Below are 19,555 nucleotides of genomic sequence, written 5' to 3'. Positions count from 1 at the left end.
AAGGTTAAACTGTAGTCAACTTTAACTGAAGTTTAAACTCGCACTGAAAAACCGGGCATAAGCCCCAGTTAAAGTTGACTAGGGCTTAACCTTGCCACTTTGTTCGGTAACATACAATTTGTACACGTATATTTTGGTTCCGATTGCAGACTTTGAATACCGATACCCGCATAAAAAAATATTCTTTTTTTAAAAAAAAAAACTGTTATCGCCAATATTTTTAGCAGACATTTTTGGACCGGACAGGGTATACATATGAAAATTTTTTTAGTAGGTCATAAAAAAAAACCTTAAAAATCAAATCCTATAGAAAACTCGATGGCGCGATATCGGTTAACTTTCGTCCATACAAATCGACCCACCCTAATGTTTATACTAAAACACATCTCAACTTAGTATCACTCATATGTTTTTGTATTTGGGAATGTTATCTGCTTTCATGTGATTAACTTTTTGTCATCACTACACTCACAAGATTTTGAATTTTGCGAATTGTTTGTTTTTTTCCCTTATTTGTTTACTTAAAGTCTCAAATGAACTTGGCATTGAAAATAAAAATTATGTACCTGATAATACAAAAGATTAGAAGTATGTAGTCGCAAATAATTAACGCTTTATGAGGCGCGTCCAGGTTTGTAGTTCAAGTTCACATTTATCTACGCAATAGACGCTGACTAAAAATTAGGTGATGAAAAATAAATAATGAAATTAATTTGAAGAGACAAAGTTTTAAAGTATCCCACGTCTTATCAAATCAAATATGCTATATTTGAGTAGAGAGCCATTGGGGATATAAGGGTAAATTTTCACGATACTTTCTTTGGCATCCACACTCGAGTATTTCTTTCACTTTTTGTACAATGTTCAAACAAGAGGTAGCCTGAGGCCTGTTACGTGTTTAATGCCCGGTTTTTTAGTGGGAGTTTAAACTTCAGTTAAAGTTGACTAGAGTTTAACCTTGTCACTTTGTTTGATAACATAATGTTGCTGCTCATCTCAGCTTAAGCTGCCATAGTGGCAAGATTAAACTCTAGTCAAATTTAACTGAAGTTTAAACTCCCACTAAAAACCGGGCATTAAATTATGCACTGAAAAACCAGACATAAACCCCAATTAAAGTTGACTAGAGCTTAACCTTGCCACTTTGTCCGGTAGCATACAATTTGTACACATAAATTTTGGTTCCGATTGCAGACTTTAGGGGTATCTCATAGTGTTAAAAATGAAGATTTCTCCATGGAGAGTAAAAAAATTAAAATTTAATTTTCAGTTTCTAATACCCAAAATATATAAAACTACTGTGGGCGATACCACCTAGGAGTTTTGCTCTCGACGAGAAACGGTTAAGGCGCGCTGCACAGAGGTTAAAGTTCATTTTATGCTTTGGAAACTCAATATATAAAACAAGAATATAAACCACTGTGCAATAACCCTTATCAAGTTCCAATCAGGACCAACATGTGTTTATGATATCGCCAACAGTAATATTATCGATCTCGGATCACGAGGGACGAGAAAGGAAACCTAAGTGAAAAGCTCACTCAGAAACATTTTCTATGAATTGCGCAAGTATCTGGCGACTGATTTTGTCGGCGGATATATCTCTTAATGTCTCTTGTTTCTTCCTTGGGTGTTGTGTAAAGTGATTGTATTCGTTGAAAATGTAACGTGCGTTGTGGGTTCGGTCACAATGTAGGCAGTTCAGATTTCCCAATTTTCCCATTATGTGGATACATTCACGAACTTAGCCAGTGTAGTTAAAATTTAGTCCGATAGAAGTTTAAGACTTCATGCGCCAGCTTCAAGTTTGACTCTACTTCTCTGGTCTACTTTTCTGCTTCACTGCAAGTTCATTGCTGTAGTCATCACCTTCCAATGGTGAGGTGATTATAAATTCGGTCATTTCAACAGTAAGAAGGACGCCATCTGCTGAAATTGTGCAGTAAGCTGAGACTTTACATAGCGCCCTTCTGCGTTGCACCGTTGTTATAGCTGCTTGGTACTACCGGACTTTCATTATATCCACTCAAATTTCTGTTCAATATGAGAGTAGAGGATTCGAGGCGGATACAAAGAAGTCTCTTACACATGTACGTATGTAAACATGGTTGAAAGAGCAATGATTTTCCTTTAATCGGCTTCCTTGAAAGCACTTAGAAAGTTTGACGTGGTCATATCAATTCGTTCTCGAGATGGTAAGGCCAGAAGCTTAAGTAGCTAGTCCCGGAGCGTATTTGCTTCATATCCAGAAAAAAATTATCAAACCATCGGGAAGTCTCTATTGTTACAACAACAAAACTAAAAACTCATTCACTGTTATTAGCGGGTTTTTGGAGAATAGTTGTTATGTAAATAAGAGGCAGCAAAAATCCTCTTCAAATATTGTTAAGTAACTCGTTAAAAGCAAAACAACCTTTTCTTTATTGTTTTTTTTTTTCTTGTTCGCTATTCGACTTCCAGGCACGTAAGCACACTTCCTTGCCCACAGACAACACACAACAAGATTCTTTACTTCCAATGACCATTTGCGCAGCGCCGAATTACCTCGTCACATTACCCCACTACAGAGCTGCGCATTCATTTGACGGCAACGTCTTTCACTTTTCTGAGCTTCCATTGGCAGCGTCGGCAGAGAAACTTAGAAACGGCATTAGAAGTAAAAGCCAAAGTAAAAAGCAACTAATGAAAGAGTAACTAAAATCGATAATTATTCTAACTTCATTCCGTTCCCGTGCTGCAGAACCACTCAGCCGTCCGTATGGTATAATGTAGCCAACTTTCAATGTTCAAGCAGCATTAAGTTTTAATGTTGTTGCATTTGTTGCTTGCTATTACGGTATTAGAATTTTTGTTGTTTGAACTTTGTTTGTTAGTTTTATTTTACTATTTTTAAATTGTTGTTGTTATTTGCTTGTTGGTATTATTTAGGCGTTGGAAAGTGGTTGTTGCTCAGTTATTGGGTGTGCCCGAACCAGAACTTGTTGTTATTGTTCCTGGTGCAACACTTCTAATGGTCATATAATGAGTTTGCTTCTTCTTCTTCTACAACACTCCCGACTTGCTGCTTCTTTTGGGCTTCTGTGATTTTTTCATGGAAGTGGAACAGGAATCAAGTGAGTATTCAACAATGAAAGCAACAACAATAAGTATGAAAAAGGAAAACTTCTGATTTCTCTCTTCACGCAAATCAGCGACGTTGCGCTGCTAGCAGATGTGGTAACTTTTGTTGTTGTACTTGTAGTAAGCGAACACGCTAGCACTTCAATGACAACAAAGCGGGCAGCTAAAGTTGTTGAAATTTATTGTTCGAGTTGTTGGCTGCTTTGGTTATGAGTGAGCTCGATTGACGAGCCTAGAATCGGCGTAACTACAAGGTGTGGCAAGCGTTCAATAGCAAATGAGCCTATATTTGCATCAAATCGCTAACGAGCGCTAGCTTTGGCCATGACCATGACAGCGTGTGAATAAACAAAGCTTCCAATAGCAATGAAAAACACTCGCTAGGCGTTAGAAAAGTGGTTTTCAATATTAGAAAAAGCAGTTTCAAAGCATGAGCAGCTCTTTTTATTGGTTGGATGGGTTGCTAAACTTCTGGTACAGAAATGTGAAACGACGTGTGGTAAGAGGAACGGCAGTCAGGCGCATTTATGGTCGCAACAGCGTCGTGGAATCGCTGCGCGTTACCTCAGCTTTTTGACATAATCTTTGTTAGCTTAGTCAATAGCAAAAACAATAACAAATGCTACTAAAACAACAAAATTGATGGAAGCCGCTTGTGCGCATGCGCATTTAACCTTTGAAAGCAAGCAACTAGTAGAAATAATTAGTTAAACAGAATGATACAAAAAATAAAAACAACCACAAGCTTCAACATTATAAGCAATAACCAAATGAGGAGCGAAAAGAAAAAGTAAGGTTAATGAAAAACGAAATGACACTTGCAACAGCAACAGCAATGCTGTAGGCAGCGGCCGAACGTGCGAGATGGTGGCTGCGTCAAACTGCACATGCAGGTCATTTACATATGTAATGAGCTAAGCTTACGTTGTCATACAGAATTATTTTTTTTTTTTTTTTTTTTTGGGATTTGATTGCATGGAGGAGGACCTTCTTATATTTGAAAGTCCCAGTTCCAGGTTATTGTCCAATGCATAAAATGATTAATTTCTGGATTAACTTTCCATAGTATGTAAGTAATTTAGGCTCCACTAATACACAATGGTAATACCACTGGCCAGAACCATGTGTAGTAGCTTGCTATTTGTATTTAATTATGTGCTTTGTTAACTGGTTTTTTCATGGCACCACGCCAGGTTATTTTCAAATTATAGTTATATGTATGTTTGATTATTTATAAAATTTGTGTTTATGTCCAATTTAATTTGGTAAAGGTCTTTAATTTGTTGATATTTTCCAAATCTTCATATCACAATAGTTTCAATTTTTGTTAATTTTCAGTTTGAGTTGGTATTTTTGTCCACTTTCTTTGTTTAAATATCACTTTTTGGTTGTATGATTCAAATCCAATTTGTCTAATCCGGTAAGTTTTATCTCGATTCCACCAGTCCATTCCATTGTTGTTTTTGTCCAATTTTGGTAATTATTTTTCGTTTATTTAATTGTGTATTTTGTAAGTTTTAATTTAATATATACAGATTCCCCAGTCCATTCCATTGTTGTTTTTGTCCAATTTTGGTAATTTTCGTCTTTTCCATTATTATATTTTATATTTATTCAGGTTATGTGTACATGACTGTACATTTTAGTTACTCCGTTAAATTGTCCCGTTTATTTCCGAGAATTTTATTTCCATTTGTATGTATGTAAAAACATTAATTTTCAGTGGCTTGTTGCCAAGTGTCTTCAATGATTTCCCGTTACGACAGTTTTACGTAAATCGAGTTGGTATTATGTGGCCCACGCCAGGTTATCAATTTCATTTGTTATTTATATGCACAATTTGCATATTTTTACAATAAATCGCACAATTTGTAAGTATTTTTAATTAATATTGTCTTTTCGACTCCCGCACTATCCGCCATTTTATTCTCAAACCGCGTGAGTAAAGCCCCTTGATAGCACGCGGTTGAGTTGTGGGGAAAACCGAACTTGACGCGACGACGTCAGAAAACGAAGTGCATACAGAATTATAAAAAACTTTTCGGCTTTATAAATATAATTTTTAAGCAAGTTTTTGGTAATCGTAATATTTCTGGTTATTGCATTGGAAATCGAGAATTTGTTACGTGACATCGTGCAGCGATGCGCTGCTCATTTCATTTCGCTATCGATTTGTTGTAAGTATATAATGATTTTGTTGTTTTTTATTTTATACATATAGGTATAGCTTACTTTCATTGCACCTCATTGTAAAATTATATAATTTATGGAAATTTTGTGGTTTCTTTCTTTATTTGTAAGCTTGTAAGTTCTTTAATAATTGCCTCATTTGGTTTTGAATTAATTAATTTCTTTATTTTCTCCAAAGCTCTTTTACTTTATCTTCGTTATTTTACTATTGAATTTATTTAGCAATTCAATTTCTGTAGCAGTTCATTTTTTATATAAATCATGACTCATAATTGTACATATAAAATTTCAATGACAAATCTTGTTATGAAAGCCAAGCTCTCCTGTTTTTGAGACCACCAGTTTTTGGGATTTCAAGGGTCAATATTGCAAACTGTGAAGCTTGAATCGAATTTTATACTATTTTCATCGATGGTTACATAGAAAACAAAAGAGGTCCGATTTTGAAACCTTGATAAATAAAAAAACGCTATAGAAGCCTTACGAAATTGTTCAAGTAAACATAGAGTATTTTGAGTGCGTTTTTCCGTATTAGTTAAAATATACTCATGACTCTGTAGGAGTACAAAAATTAACCAGAAGTGGTCTTTTGTTCTAAGAAAATATAAGAAACATTGTTGGCCTTCTGTTTCCCATCCAACCATCCAGAAAGAGTATGCACGTTCAGAAGCGCACAAGATGACACAATTCCCAAAAGAAGAGCAACTCTACATAGGATTTTACCTACCAGACCTCATATACAAGAAATGTCTCCAACAAAAAACTTTGGAAACTTTCCCAAATTATTAAATAAATTAAAAATCGCTTGAAATATATATTTTCACACATTTAAAGCAATAAGGGCAACCCCCGCTTAATTCATACAAAAAAATTTCCGCCAGATGCGAAAATATATAATAAACAGCAACTTGCACCCTCAGCCATCTTTCCGTCGTATGCTCATGCTAGACACTGCATAAAAAAAAAAAAATGATCTATATTCTTCTGAAGCAACACCTCTTGGCGGCAACGGAGAATGAGGAAGACTGTCCAGAAGCCGATACATCGTTTCATCAAGCAATATTGCTAATCCTATAAAGTGTGCATTCTGTCCGCATTTTGCAAAATCGCATTTTTCCAGCTCGAATAATATACCAAAAAATAAAAAATCGTCAACAGAAAGCTGAAAATGAGGTCGATCATTATAGACATTTTTTCTTCATTTCACTTTTTTTGATTCAATTTTTTAAGACCGTAGAAAAATGTCATAGCATTAACACATTTTTCCTTGTTCTTAAGAAAGTTTCCTGTTTTGAGAAGAAAGTTCCCAGTGCAAAAAAATTTTGAGTGAATGTTTTTTGTTTACAACAATCGAACCGTTTGTTAACAGTTTTGTTTACAGCGTACATTTTTTATTGACTTTCTTTGTTTGAACAAAAAATAATAACAAAATATTAATTAATTAAGGCTGGGTGCGAGTTCGCCTAAGTTTTAGGTACCTAAAGTAATATGCCACTGGAACTCTCCAGCACTGCAATAATTTAGGAAAAAGCTGTCAAAACTGTGCGAGTTGATTTGATAGCCTTAATTGTTTATTTCTGCTAATAAAGCAATAACAATATGGGAAGTTTGGTAGTTTTGATGCGTTTTCACGCTTAAGAAGAAAAGAGGTCAATTAGGGTCCGCGGTAAGTACCTATCCCAAGATAGCAGTTCAAGAAAATGCAGTGGCTCCGTTTTATAAGGCTTTTTTTCGGACATAGTGGAGCACGTGCACAATGAACTTTTCCACAATCTCGAATTCAATACTGTGATGTTGGTACGCCTCCAATAACTTTTTTGGGCCAATTAGTGCACTTGGCTGCCAAATATGTTTAGATTGCGGTCTATATTTGAGAAGTATCAAATTCTTGTGTCGCCAACATCAGCTTGATTAAATTTGAGCTCACCATCACGTACAATTCGATCGGACCTTAATCGCAGCAGGGATCATCGCTCTACGATCTATGATTTACTTAAATTGAATGGACAAGAGCCATTTGTTTGCATATACAGTATTGAAAAATCAATATTTTTGTTTTTGAAATTTGACATTTGAATTTAGGTTGAAAAGTATGCTCATAAAAATTCTAAATTTTTACTTTGCACTGCCTTACCGACAGTTCCCAGTGATTTAGGTTTTATCTCTATTTAGGTAGAAATTTAGGTCAACTCGCACACAGCCTAAATACCCAAAACGATGACCTACTAACAGTATGCAAAGATGATTTCCGCACGTATAGTGCTAATGAATCGATGGCTGATGACGGTCTTCATTAAGGAACAGCAGGACTATAGTAAACAAGTAGAGAAGTCGTTTTCACACGGACAGAAAAAGAATTAATCCAACGCTTGCAACAGCAGTACTGCAGATAAAAGGAGCAGGAAATTAATTACAAAAGTGAATCCTTGATTGAGGCAAGCACGTGGAGAGTTCAACTTGCAGCTGACCCAATTTGAGCACTTCACGCTATCTGCTCAGAATATTAACGACTTACGCTGCACCTTCCTTCGAATGAGAACACTTTGCTCTATAGTGAACTATGCGCAGATCTGACGGATGCAATACTGTTAGCAGATAACTAAGGCACATACTTCCCAAGAATTATCTAAAACGGGTCAGTAATATAGGGCCAAAAATAAGGTACACATTTTCCATCGTTCTATTACATCGTTCACTTGTCATTGCTAAATTTCACTTACAAACTTCATAACCGATTCTGGCATTAGGCTCTTTTGTAGAAAAGGAAATTCTGTGTAGTTTCCATTTAGATACCTCCAGTATATGATGTAAATGATTGAAGCAAAACACATGACTTTCCGGAGGCACAAAATTAGACTAGTTTCTTATCTCAAAATACCCAACAAAATAACATAAGCAGTTACACTCATACATATATGCATATAGTTAGGTACATTTTAAAAACAATTATTGCATTATATAACACAAAATTCTAGAAGGGATACTCGAGCATACAATACTAAATAATAGATGACTTGGCAAATATCTGAAATTTTAATTTAAATATACAAAACAATATGTGCTTTCAAAAATTTATTTTTAGTTTAACTGCTCAATATTCTTTTGCAAAGTCATTGCCAATATTAAATGCTGACTGCATATAAAATTCAGTCGTTAAAAAAAACTATGCCCTGCGCTATATTATCAATAAATATATTTATATACGTACTATAAGCAAATCAAGTTATATTTACATACATATTTAGGTGTTTTTCGTGCACATTTTTGTGTTGTTATTTTGTTGGTTCAAATTACTACATTAAAATTTAGTAAGAGTTAAAAAATTGATTATATGCTTATGCCTTACTCCCAAAAAACACATATAAAAAAGTTATATATATTCAGGGAGCCAGCAAATTGTGTTCAGACCCAATTGTATACCAGTTCTACATTTGCGTAGTAGTTTACATAACTCTAGATACCGATTAATCGGTGGGATTTCTGTTGTAATAATGAATAGCGTCCCGTACTAATATTCGCAGGCATATTAGAGAACATTCGTATTTTTATATATGTATGTATGTATCTCTAAATGTTTATACTTATAATCAACTTTTGAATTTAAAATAACATAAAAATATTTGTTTAGGTATTTATACAAAAAGCAGAAATATAATTTTCATGAATTCGCATTGTTTGCGTCATTAGTGCAGCTACTAAAAGGTATATGCAAAATTATATAATTAAACTGAACAACAGTAACTTCGAAATACAGAAAACATTTTATTTTCATGAAAGGTGGCACTTTTTTTCTGAACAAACTTATGCCTCAGCGTATCTTAAAGGGAAGAACAAATGTTTGTACCAAGATTATAAAATGAGAAACTTTTCAAAGCAGTACTTAGAAACACCAGCATTTTTTATCCCAGGACTCTTTCACATTTTTCGGGAAATCATAATAAATTAAGTGTTGATGCAACATGTTGCTAGAAATGTACCTCACGTTTGCGGCTCATAAGGAAGACTCTCAAAATTGTATTTATGTCAGATTTTTCGACTTGTTCAACAAATTTCAGCAAATCCCTCCGAGTTTATTTATGCCGTTCGGGGTCGGTATAAAAGGATGGGCTCTTACAATATGTAGGAATAATCAAGAACAAACATAAATCTACTCGCAATTCGTAGGAGATACTTAGACTAAAATTGTTCAGAATTTAATCCGTATCAATTATTATGAAATAAAATTATATAGTTAACACAAACTCAATTTAATATGTCATAATAAATACGCTAAATTTGACGTATAACCTTAAAAAAAATTACTGCCAAATCTCGCGTATTTCATTGACCCTGAATTTATTATTTATTCAATTATTTCGAAAAAAACAGATGTTTTAATACATAGATCGCATGAGAACTTTATCACATATGCTTAGGTACGTAACTGTACCTGTAGACTAAAAGGTATAATTCTAATCTTATCGCGCTAAAATTTTAGGTATGTAAGTTAATAGAAGTGCCTGCAAAGCTTGAATTTTTCGTGAAAATTAATTTCATCATGTCTTTTTTCCTGTTATCTATAATTTTTAACATAACAAAGAAAATGTTTTGTAATTGATACAATTTCTCCCACTGTAAGATAGCATTTAGAAAGCAAATCAATTATAATCTTTGTTTTTTATTAAGTAGATTTTAAAGCCAAATAATTTAAACCTGTTCCAATTTAAGATGCGCAAATTTAAATGCAAGAAAAATTTTTAGAATATTTTAAATACCTTTTTTATGGCAATAATATTGCGCAGTGGCCTAATTAAGATGCGGAACTTTGTTGATCTGTTAAAAAATATACACAGTGGTAGTCAGCTAAATAGCCCGATTTATTTATGGACAGTATTCCCAACTGATTTTATTTTTTAACAGTTTGGTTAGTTTTCAATAAAAAAATGTTATATTTTCTCATTCTGATTACCAAAGAATTCAAGTCTATTTCATTTTAAAAAAAATATTTTTTCGCATTTGAAAAATGATGCTTCTAATTTGACAGCTTTCTAATCACTGTTCCATTCAAATCGCTGTTCCATACGAATCGACTTACAGAACAAAGCCTCAGCACTTAAAAAAATTCACTGCAATTCAAGAAATTTTAAAAACTGTTTAATATTTTCATCTTTTTTATTAGGAGTTTTTAGAACTTCTTCGAATACTGAGTTTTGTCACGCACTCAATTTGGCTTGTGCTTGCTAATTTTATACCACATAAAAGCAGATTTTGCTCATCCATTGTATGGAAGAAAATTAGCAACATCCTACACAAAAAAAAATCTCAAAAGTAGTTGATGGGGATTTGAAATTTGCACATTGCTAAAATCAACTTGAGTGAGCTGAAAAACTGCGTATTTGAGTTTTATTTTAAGTACTGAACTTGAGTTGTGCGGAAATCGGAGAGAGAAAGCATTATATTTCAATTTAAAACTAACAGAACAGTTCAATATAAAAGCAGTTTGAATATATCAAAAAATAAAAGTGTGCAATTTGGGTGACCATTAAAAAAGTTTGAGCTTTATTTCTACATTTTTCTTAAATAAAAAATAAACAATATTTCTAGCTTAAATTCACCAAGTCAGTTTTAGGGTTTTCCTGAAGGCATAGTTCATTTGCTTATATAAAAAAAATTTTATTGTTTTTGGGTTTTTTGAAGAAAAATCAAGCGAAAATAATTCCAAAACTCACGGAGACCACTTCACTAGGTGTTAGATTGTATTTAATGGGTTTCGTAACACCATTTTCTGCCTTTTGGTTTAAATGCAGCAATTATTCTCTGAAAAATTTTAAAATTTCTTTTTTAACACTTTAAGACTTTAACAAAATTTGGAACTTAAATGTTTACCGCTTTGAGGTTAGATTTCTATAATCGAGCGTTCGAATCGACAACAATAAGATTTTTTTATTTCAATGAATTTTGTAAAAATGATAACACCGAAATACATGAAGCTAGTAAAATCGACAAATCAGTTTATTTGTTCTTGAATTAACAGTTATTCAGTAAAATTGATCGCATTATGGAGTTTTTTGTCAAGATGACAATCTTGTATTTCAACAAAAGCAAAACTGTTGATCTCAAGTTAACAATATTTTGCAAACATTTTATACTCTCCGTCAATTTAACTGAATTTTCTGTTAAACGAAAAATCTCTGTAATATCAACAACCACTGTTACATTTCAACAGTTTTCACTGATATTTTTTTAGGGTGACATAAATAATAGTTGGTTAAAACACCAAAATTTGATAATAGCGTGCTACGCCTACCACACCGAAAATCCTGATATGAAGGTCTGCAGATGCACATCAAATTCTTTAAAAAAATTTATATATAAATGTATATGGTATTCCATCCCATCTCGACCATGGGGTATTCCATCCCCACCGACCCCTTTAGAATTGGCTGAAAGTTTTTCTTCTTTTTCTAGCTTACGAAAGACGTTTTTCAGAAGTTTTTCAAATTTTGTCATCCAACTCAAAAAAAGTTATGAATTTTTAAAAAAACACCGTTTTTGTTTTCAAAATGCTATAACTTTTTCAAAAATTGACAGTTTGGGATCTTTTTTTTTTAAATTTGTTTTTAAATGTACTTTTCGGAAACAATTCAAAAAAATAAAAAAAAATTTTTTTTCAATTAAATAAAAAAAAATTCTCGGCCCACTACGGGATTAGTGGGGATGATTGCAGAGTTGATTGAAGTTTTTTATGAGAAAAAAAGGGCGAAATTCGAAAAATCTCGAAAAACTTGAAAATTACAAAAAAACTTTAAAAAATTTTTTTGAATTATTTCCGAAAAGTACATTTAAAAACCAAATTTTTAAAAAAAAAAAAAAGATCCCAAACGGTAAATTTTTGAAAAAGTTATAGCATTTTGAAAACAAAAACGGTGTTTTTTTTTTAAATTCATAACTTTTTTTGAGTTGGATGAAAAAATTTGAAAAACTTCTGAAAAACGTCTTTCGTAAGCTAGAAAAAGAAGAAAAACTGTCAGCCAATTCTAAAGGGGTCGGGTTCAAAATTGATCGAAATGGGATAGAATACCCCATATATATGTATACAAATTTTTCTTTTAACAGAGCTGTGCCTTGCAATTATGAACTTTTTTTTCTGTTTGCTGTTAAAACAATTAAATCGGGATCAATAATTTGTGCGAAGTTGATTCAATAGCTATTTACGTTGGATAAAAATTTATTGATAGAAATATCGGTTGAATTGACCCGTAATTCGGTTGCTTTTTCCTTCATTGTAAAGTTTGCGTATCGGTCCGTCTGCCCTACAGGTTTCGGGTTGCAGTGTTTTGAATCAGTTTCGTGCTCTCAACCCACTGAGCTTTCACGTTTGTACAACGAAACATATCATAACAGTTCATGTATATAATATAATATTGTGAAAAAGGATCGATGACTTGTAGAAATTTTCACAAAATTATATTTTTATTTTTAAGTTTTCCGCAACAAGTTTAAACTTTAACTGTCTTCACTTTGCAAGTAGCTTAGTGCCAATTATAAAAATATTAATAGAAATTCATACATGCAGAAGTTACTGTGTATTGCAATAAGCTTGTGGTTTGCATTATTTTTTTTATAATCCGAGTTTTCCACGTAATTGCAAGCCTATGAATATTATATAAACAATGCACGTGATTTTCATTTTCTTCAGTATGTTTGTTTATTTTTTTTTTTAAGTTTTCCACAACTGCAGATGCACAGTGCCGATGTTTATGTACATATGTATGTAGCTATCTACTTGTATTTATTTATTTTTATCTGCATTTCTTTGTGTAAAAGTTAAATCACTGCGCTCTCATGCACCGATTACTTGGATTGCGCTCAATCGGCGTAACAATTGCGTGGCATTAGCAATTTCGCTAATAAATATTAATTTTTTTTATGAGATTTGTTTATATAACTTGTGCATTGAGCGAAACTGCTTAGGCGCTTAAAGTAAGAAAAAAAAAATTGCTTAAGTTTTTTCGCTCATGCTTTGTTAAGTATCTAATTACTTTATAAATACACAAGTTAAGTATTCATTTTAGCTTTCAGAGAAGTGGATTATTGCATATGTCACATTTAAAGAAGTGGCTATCAACTCAAAAAAAAAAAACTAATTGCTTAAAATGTTTGCATCTGCAAAGCCTTCTTTTGGTGTGTCTTGGGGCTGTAAGTAAGTCTACAGATCGATCGTTATTGAATGAAGATACCCGGTAATTTGCAGAGTTTTAAAATTTTGGACTTTATTTCACTATTAGACAAGTCCAAATAAATAAGTTGTAAAAAAAGTTGAATTTTATAGAATCCCTAAGATTGTGCAATAGACCATTACCAAAGAAATGGCCATATTCACAACAACGCTACATACCTTTAGAGCTTGATAAACTTCCTTAACCCTAACACCATAGTCGTAACTATAGCCATATCCATAACCATCTCCAATGTGATCGATTAATGGTGCCTTAACCTAAAAATCGTGAAAAATTCATAAAAATGAAGAAAACGCAAAAAAATAACAAACATATTCCACAAAAAATAAGTTTCTTAGTCATAACGTATCCCAAACAATGAATAAAATCTACAAAAAGTTATTAAATGCACCAACTCAAATATTTTAAGGTTATTGATATGGCGAGAAACCAAAAACCAATTCGTTGGCTATGGTATGGTTATGGCGTTAGCTTTATGGTATGGCACCATTAATCGCTTATATTGATTTCCACAAGGTAGGTTCGATCAGCTGTTTTATCTGGTTATGGTCATATTGTTATAAGTCACCATTAATTGGCCCTTTTAGCTCATTACTGTAAACTTTTTGTGTTGGATGGTGCTCCAATCACAGTCAGTTTATGATGGAGTACATCGTATTTAACGCGAGCAAAGGCTGCTATTTCAGTATTACCGATCGTTACGTATTATTCTACGGGTGAACTTGCCGTTCCGTACAACTTCTCTGAATAACTTTATCAGAGAGCCATGTCGCGGAATTTTTTTTCAATACATATTGCATTGCAGCTGGCCTCTGGAGCATGTTAAAAAATCCAATTCTATAGCTTTTTGTACGATTTTCTGAATACCTTTCCAAATCTGTATGTCTCCTAGCAGAACTTTTACCCCTACACGTGTCATCACCTGGTAGGACGTCCCAAATTTTACGTCTCTAGCACATGTAATATAAAAATCAGATATCTCAGATCCGTGACATATCTGGCAGAATTTTGTTTAGGCCATAAGCGTTATTAAAATTTTTAGGTATCTAGATTATGAAGAAGAAACATAAAGCTTGAATATCACGACCCGAGCACCACTAACAAGTAGTTTTTTTGCCCCAAAAATTTTTCGAACCTCCTGTTAGTGGTTTTGTACAAGGAAAGTAAGTGCGAGCAGGTATTAAAAATTAGAGCTTAATACTTCTTCCCGAACACAAGCATGAGTTTCGTGAAACGAGTAATTGAGAACTCGGCTCCTCGTGAGATCTTTGTTTCTCTAAATACTCGTAAATCTCGCGAGCTTCTTGACATTCAATTTAGTCGCTGTATTGGTTGTATTCCATGTATTCTAGTGTTTTTATTTGTGGTTTGTGGAAATATTCGCTTGTGCTGCAGAAGAAGTCGTAAGCTCCATATAACACTTTTTCAAGGAAACTTTGTATTTGTAGGGCAGATAAACTTTAAAGCTCACATGGGAATATGGTCCTAAAACAGTTATCATACTGTTTAACAGGTAGTCTTCAAGTTATTATTTTTCAAAAATACCAGAAAGAAACCCACAATTACAACAAACGTCTTACGAGTAGGAAAATACAACGCTTCGCTTATTTTTATATTAAAAAAACCTTAAGTAAACAAAAAAAGTTTATGTTTTTCGAAATGAAGCCCAATCTCACGCTTACCTACGCTTTGAATTAAAAAAAATATGAAAAAAATGTCTTCTGCGACCATTAAAATTCGCCACAAATCCACACCACTTCATAGAGTTCAAGAGTTAAAATTTCCACTTTCAGACAATGGATTTTGATTCCTTATCACTTTTAATTTTTAACAGTATACTGATATTAACACTAAGCCATACATGATTTTATGCACAAACGCATTTCTGTATTGCACATTCCCCGTTTGATAATTTAAATTTTATTGAGTAATTATTGTTTTACACAAACACAAAATTATCTATCACTTTCTTGCTGTGACTTTTTTTAAAGCTGGTTATTTGCATATATTCGCACATAAATATGACAACATAGATTTACGATATTCGCAATAGTTAATTGTAAAGTTTTCATTTAAGTATTATTATTAATTAAAAACTTCTGCTTCCTTATCCGACCATTCTTATTGGTAGTCTCACTTGCCACCATCAAATCAAACCTTCAAATGCGCGCGTTTCTCAAAGACTGCAGCTCACCGGCGTATTGTTGTCTACGTTTGTGGCGGCGCCGTCGTCAACCAACCACAACTGCGCGATCTGCTGCGATCAGGCACGATTGTCATTTGCGCTACGTACGCTCGTCTGCGTACCCCAAAACAACGAACACTCATTCGGTTGCACAGCTGTTTGAATCCGTTTGCTCAGTGGAGCAGTGGAGCTCCCCACACAAAAAAGCAACAAAAAATAAACAAACAAGTGTGCGACGCTTAGCAAAAGGCGATATTGTGCAGTAAGCAGCTGGTTTATTATATATATATATATATGTATGTGTGTCTGTGTGTGTATGTGTGAATGTGCTAGCGCGTTTGCATATATGTGACTTCGTGTTAAAAGTTATTGCGCTAGCTGGCAGCAGAAACATGAAAAAAAAACTTTACCTACTCTGTGGAGTATTCTCCTCAACGTGTTTTTTCAATTGCCGGCAATTATAAACAATTGATTTTAGGAGACTATGAGAGCGCGAGAGCATTTCAACGTCACAGTCGGGAGGCCCATTGAAATTGAAATGTTATGGAGTTGGTATCTTGTTTGAGCAGTATGAGTAGTGACACTTTTCAGTTTTGCGAGTAATTTGCAATTTGCACATGTGTAGGTTTGCTTGAGGGATTATATTAGAGCTTGTTTACCTTTGAAACTTAGCAAGTGATAAGAAAAATTCACGTACGTAAAGGTAAACAATATGAAAGAGCTTGAATGAAATTGCACAGAGAATTTCATTAGGAGGTTTACATACCTGCGATACCGCTTTTAAACCGGAGTCGTTATTATTAGATTACTATTTTCTACAGAAATGTATTTAATGTAATATAACTGAGGAATCATTCAAACTTACATCCGTAGTTTGACAATTGTTTTTCGCTTCTGGATTTTAATTAATTTATTTGACGCTGTATAAGTCAGCCAAGGAACTTTCGAAAAATTGTGACCAAATGGTATATGCTAATTACATACACATAAATATGTTAAACATATACATCTGTACATACATAATTGCGCAGTTGTTGCTTTGTCATTCCATCCTTTTCCTGAAACAGGATTTTTTGTTTTGTTAAAAAAATGGGGCTCAACCCCTGATTCAGTCCCCTTTTACTTTTTCCTACAAATCGTAGTCTAATCAAATCACATCTATGTACCTGCTCAGATAACCTTCATATCATATGATTTATAGTGATCTTTTTTCATTTCTAAAACTCATTTTCCCCCGGTGGCATTTCATTGATTGCATGCAACAGGTTCAATCAGCTGGTCATAATCATTGAATACCTGTTTTTGTTTTTTGTTGATAATTTGTTATTCGGTGTTGTGTTTGCTGCTGCTGCAAACAACTTGTGTGTCCGCTACTCCACTGCTGCTGTCGTCCTGTTCGTATGTTTTATGCATTGTTGTTGCAGTAGAGTGTCTCTTAAATCAAGCGTTGTGTTTTACTGCTGACACACCCTTTTTTTAAAGTGTCTGCACTAAAAATAGTATCCTTATTCAAATCGCATACATTATTTGTGAACGCGCATGTGATTTGGTTTCGATCGAGCGTTCTTCAAACAAAGTAACTAGACACATGCGTAATTTTTTTTTTTTCAACACAGATGACTTGGCGAAGACGCCACTGTAGGTAGCTGTAATTTCGAAACCGCAAAATGTTTTATTTATTTGGGAACCATCGTTAACACAAACAACAACATAAACTTTTGGAGTGTTCGATAGAAAAGTTCTTCGAAATATTTATGGGGTCTACGCATAGGCGAGTATGTACCGAGGAAGATTTTATGATGAGTTGTACGTGCTTTATGTAGTTACCAACATAGTCCAGTGAACTAAAGTACAGCGGCTACGCTGTCATGTTATGCGAATGAAAGATGATGCTCCGGCGAAAAAAGAATTATTAACGGAACCTGCCTATTGAAGCAGAGGAAGAAGATGCTAGTAAGACCTACGAAGCGCATGGCCACTTGTTGGACGACCAGACGTATTTAAATGGTTCGCCGCCAATTAAGTAAGTATGTAAGGCATTATATATTCTTATTGGAGTCAAACCTCAGCTTACCTTGAGTACACAGATCTTATTTTAAGATTACTTCAAAGATAATAAATAAAGTTCAACATCTTTAAATCTACATTTCACTGTTTATTTAAGTTATTTTTCAGTGCAGCTTTTTAAAGGTTTGCGCAAATTATAAGTAAAAGGATTGCAAGAGAAATAATCTAACTAACTTTACAATAAAGGACAGCCTAATGTGGCATGTATATCTTCAATCTGACTTCCTCACCTGCTCTACTCTACTTTTATTATTCTTCGTGTGCTTACTGACACGCAAACCTTCTCTCGCTGATTCCCTACAAACATATTTATGCACTTAAGAGTAAACAAACCTTTATGTAAGGGTGTACGTATATTAGGGTGCACCTTATCTATATAAGGAAACATTTCTTGTTCAGCTACAAGGCAGTGCTCATTGGATATTTCAGCAATAGTTGTTTACTAAGCCAATATGGGAAACAAATCGGCATATTCATATCGAGCAATTGCAACTGCAACTTTAATAAAATAATTAACAGAAGAGAGTGTTTCAAGTGCCTCGACATAGTTACAATAAAACCTCGTTAGGAAATTTTTCTACACCAGAGTTACTCCTCAGCAGTTGTTGGGCAAGCATTTCGAGTGTTTTGCTGCCTGAAAAGCTACTCAGAGAAATAAATCTGCCTTAACAGAGGCATAAAGGATGTAAGCCCACCATTTTTGCAAGAATAGAAGTTCAGCCTTAAACTCCCCGGAGATAATGCCCGCCCTACTTTAATTGCTATTTTTATAGCCAAGGGTTTATACTCTTGGTAGGATATCTTCGCCTAATGTGCCACGTTCTGTTTCTCTTCCGTGTTATCTCAAATTTTGTGAAAATTCGATATTTTAACACTTTGTTTATTATACTTAGTTGAGCAGAGCTCACAGAGTATATTAACTTTGATTGGATAACGGTTGGTTGTACAGGTATAAAGGAATCGAGATAGATATAGACTTCCATATATCAAATCATCAGTATCGAAAAAAAAAATTGATTGAGCCATGTCCGTCCGTCCCTCCGTCTGTCCGTTAACACGATAACTTGAGTAAATTTTGAGGTATCTTGATGAAATTTGGTACGTAGATTCCTGGGCGCTCATCTCAGATCGCTATTTAAAATCAACAATATCGGACTATAACCACGCCCACTTTTTCGATATCGAAAATTTCGAAAAACAGAAAAAGTGCGATAATTCATTACCAAAGACGAATAAAGCTATGAAGCTTGGTAGTTGTGTTGAACTTATGACGCAGAATAGAAAATTAGTAAAATTTTGGACAATGGGTGTGGCACCGCCCACTTTTAAAAGAAGGTAATTTAAAAGTTTTACAAGCTGTAGTTTGGCAGTCGTTGAAGATATCATGATGAAATTTATCAGGAACGTTACTCCTATTACTATATGTATTCTTAACAAAAATTAGCAAAATCTGAGAACGACCACGCCCACTTTTAAAAAAAATGTTTTTTAAAGTCAAATTTTAACAAAAAATTTAATATCTTTACAGTATATAAGTAAATTATGTCAACATTCAACTCCAGTAATGATATGGTGAAAAAAAATGCAAAATAAAATAAAATTTCAAAATGGGCGTGGCTCCGCCCTTTTTCATTTAATTTGTCTAGGATACTTTTAATGCCATAAGTCGAACAAAAATTTACCAATCCTTGTGAAATTTGATAGGGGCTAGATTCTGGGACGATAACTTATTTCTGTAAAAAAGGGCGAAATCGGTTGAAGCCACGCCCAGTTT

At 33.8% G+C, this 19,555-nt stretch overlaps 1 protein-coding gene across 4 annotated transcripts in view; it reads right to left on the bottom strand.

The window, feature by feature from the left end:
* shd (cytochrome P450 family 24 subfamily A member shade) overlaps positions 1-19,555 on the bottom strand; it is a 52,046-nt gene that overhangs the window by 22,688 nt on the left and 9,803 nt on the right. The window contains exon 1 of one of the 4 annotated variants that reach the window (XM_067791328.1): positions 15,212-15,773. The exons of 1 other annotated variant lie outside the window; for it this stretch is intronic. The gene's annotated coding sequence lies outside the window, so the exon portion shown is untranslated. Of the gene's footprint in view, positions 1-12,859; positions 12,881-13,687; positions 13,709-15,211; positions 15,774-19,555 lie in introns of those variants that run through there. 2 more of the 4 variants (XM_067791330.1, XM_067791331.1) reach the window with 2 other exon arrangements.

The sequence above is a fragment of the Eurosta solidaginis genome, chromosome 5 (assembly GCF_040869045.1).
Source record: "Eurosta solidaginis isolate ZX-2024a chromosome 5, ASM4086904v1, whole genome shotgun sequence".
Lineage (NCBI taxonomy): Eukaryota > Metazoa > Arthropoda > Insecta > Diptera > Tephritidae > Eurosta > Eurosta solidaginis.
This window is presented reverse-complemented; position numbering and strand designations above follow the sequence as displayed.